The sequence below is a fragment of the Eleutherodactylus coqui genome, chromosome 1 (genome assembly GCF_035609145.1).
Source record: "Eleutherodactylus coqui strain aEleCoq1 chromosome 1, aEleCoq1.hap1, whole genome shotgun sequence".
Taxonomy (NCBI): domain Eukaryota; kingdom Metazoa; phylum Chordata; class Amphibia; order Anura; family Eleutherodactylidae; genus Eleutherodactylus; species Eleutherodactylus coqui.
The window spans coordinates 9,678,388-9,680,887 of NC_089837.1; the positions used below are offsets into that span (position 1 = coordinate 9,678,388).

Consider the following 2,500-nt stretch of genomic DNA (forward strand, 5'->3'; position numbering starts at 1 on the left):
TTCCTAGGTTTTTGTGTCAGTGCCAACTAAAAAGAAGTTGGCCCTTCATTTGAAGGTAGTGCCAAGTGGAAGTTTTGGAGGATGCGGGCATCGATCCCGCTACCTCTCGCATGCTAAGCGAGCGCTCTACCATTTGAGCTAATCCCCCTCTACTGTTGCTGGTTTCTGGCACTCGGGTCACACCGCAGTCATGTTATCATGCCTAAACCAAGCTTTGACCATGGGAGAAGAAAGGTTTCTTTTTTTTTTTTTTTTTTTTTTTTTTTAAGTGTGGATTTTTTGGTGCCTTGAAATATAAAGGACAGTGGAGTTTGCTGGGCTTTGGGTGGCCTGAAAGAACGAGACAGTGAATTTTTGGGGTACCTTTTTCCTGGGAGCATGAAAAATACAAAACTCTGCGCCTAGCAGAGGATGGTTTCGATCCATCGACCTCTGGGTTATGGGCCCAGCACGCTCCCGCTGCGCCACTCTGCTGCTGCTTAAACCTCTCTTACGAGAAGCCACATTACCGTCTGACTGTTGTCAAGCCACTAACGAAGCAGAAGAGTTGGCTTTAGTCACACTAGGGGTGAGAGTTGCATTTTCACGATTGAGAAGTGGTGTGAATTCTATGGCGTTGGTGGTATAGTGGTGAGCATAGCTGCCTTCCAAGCAGTTGACCCGGGTTCGATTCCCGGCCAACGCATTGTTTCTCTTGTTTTGAAGTATTCTTGTTAACACTCTCTCCAGAGGCCAATGGTTGTGCGGTCAGGCTCAAAAAGAGTGCGCCCAGGAGGTATGCAGCTGCAAAGTCTGTGCGAGAGAGCCTCCGAGTTGAAGCATGCAAGGTTGTCGGACACTCAAAAGCATCCTTCGAGCCGGAATCGAACCAGCGACCTAAGGATTGCTAATTAGCTACTACAGTCCTCCGCTCTACCAGCTGAGCTATCGAAGGTTTAGCCAGATATGCGTGCAGCTGCTTCCTAGGTTTTTGTGTCAGTGCCAACTAAAAAGAAGTTGGCCCTTCATTTGAAGGTAGTGCCAAGTGGAAGTTTTGGAGGATGCGGGCATCGATCCCGCTACCTCTCGCATGCTAAGCGAGCGCTCTACCATTTGAGCTAATCCCCCTCTACTGTTGCTGGTTTCTGGCACTCGGGTCACACCGCAGTCATGTTATCATGCCTAAACCAAGTTTTGACCATGGGAGAAGAAAGGTTTCTTTTTTTTTTTTTTTTTTTTTTTTTTTAAAGTGTGGATTTTTTGGTGCCTTGAAATATAAAGGACAGTGGAGTTTGCTGGGCTTTGGGTGGCCTGAAAGAACGAGACAGTGAATTTTTGGGGTACCTTTTTCCTGGGAGCATGAAAAATACAAAACTCTGCGCCTAGCAGAGGATGGTTTCGATCCATCGACCTCTGGGTTATGGGCCCAGCACGCTCCCGCTGCGCCACTCTGCTGCTGCTTAAACCTCTCTTACGAGAAGCCACATTACCGTCTGACTGTTGTCAAGCCACTAACGAAGCAGAAGAGTTGGCTTTAGTCACACTAGGGGTGAGAGTTGCATTTTCACGATTGAGAAGTGGTGTGAATTCTATGGCGTTGGTGGTATAGTGGTGAGCATAGCTGCCTTCCAAGCAGTTGACCCGGGTTCGATTCCCGGCCAACGCATTGTTACTCTTGTTTTGAAGTATTCTTGTTAACACTCTCTCCAGAGGCCAATGGTTGTGCGGTCAGGCTCAAAAAGAGTGCGCCCAGGAGGTATGCAGCTGCAAAGTCTGTGCGAGAGAGCCTCCGAGTTGAAGCATGCAAGGTTGTCGGACACTCAAAAGCATCCTTCGAGCCGGAATCGAACCAGCGACCTAAGGATTGCTAATTAGCTACTACAGTCCTCCGCTCTACCAGCTGAGCTATCGAAGGTTTAGCCAGATATGCGTGCAGCTGCTTCCTAGGTTTTTGTGTCAGTGCCAACTAAAAAGAAGTTGGCCCTTCATTTGAAGGTAGTGCCAAGTGGAAGTTTTGGAGGATGCGGGCATCGATCCCGCTACCTCTCGCATGCTAAGCGAGCGCTCTACCATTTGAGCTAATCCCCCTCTACTGTTGCTGGTTTCTGGCACTCAGGTCACACCGCAGTCATGTTATCATGCCTAAACCAAGTTTTGACCATGGGAGAAGAAAGGTTTCTTTTTTTTTTTTTTTTAAAGTGTGGATTTTTTGGTGCCTTGAAATATAAAGGACAGTGGAGTTTGCTGGGCTTTGGGTGGCCTGAAAGAACGAGACAGTGAATTTTTGGGGTACCTTTTTCCTGGGAGCATGAAAAATACAAAACTCTGCGCCTAGCAGAGGATGGTTTCGATCCATCGACCTCTGGGTTATGGGCCCAGCACGCTCCCGCTGCGCCACTCTGCTGCTGCTTAAACCTCTCTTACGAGAAGCCACATTACCGTCTGACTGTTGTCAAGCCACTAACGAAGCAGAAGAGTTGGCTTTAGTCACACTAGGGGTGAGAGTTGCATTTTCACGATT

The 2,500-nt window shown here is 48.1% G+C and overlaps 5 non-coding genes across 5 annotated transcripts; all 5 read right to left on the reverse strand.

Moving 5' to 3' along the window:
• Nucleotides 1-75: 75 nt before the first annotated feature.
• Nucleotides 76-148, reverse strand: TRNAA-AGC (transfer RNA alanine (anticodon AGC)). Its single transcript has one exon. It is a non-coding gene; the product is annotated as a tRNA-Ala (tRNA).
• A 700-nt stretch (nt 149-848) lies between these two features.
• On the reverse strand, nt 849-934 carry TRNAY-GUA (transfer RNA tyrosine (anticodon GUA)). The gene is given in 2 exon segments: nt 849-884; nt 898-934. It is a non-coding gene; the product is annotated as a tRNA-Tyr (tRNA).
• A 100-nt stretch (nt 935-1,034) lies between these two features.
• TRNAA-AGC (transfer RNA alanine (anticodon AGC)) lies at nt 1,035-1,107 on the reverse strand. The gene has a single exon. It is a non-coding gene; the product is annotated as a tRNA-Ala (tRNA).
• A 701-nt stretch (nt 1,108-1,808) lies between these two features.
• On the reverse strand, nt 1,809-1,894 carry TRNAY-GUA (transfer RNA tyrosine (anticodon GUA)). The gene is given in 2 exon segments: nt 1,809-1,844; nt 1,858-1,894. It is a non-coding gene; the product is annotated as a tRNA-Tyr (tRNA).
• Nucleotides 1,895-1,994: 100 nt separating this feature from the next.
• TRNAA-AGC (transfer RNA alanine (anticodon AGC)) lies at nt 1,995-2,067 on the reverse strand. The gene has a single exon. It is a non-coding gene; the product is annotated as a tRNA-Ala (tRNA).
• Nucleotides 2,068-2,500: the final 433 nt, after the last annotated feature.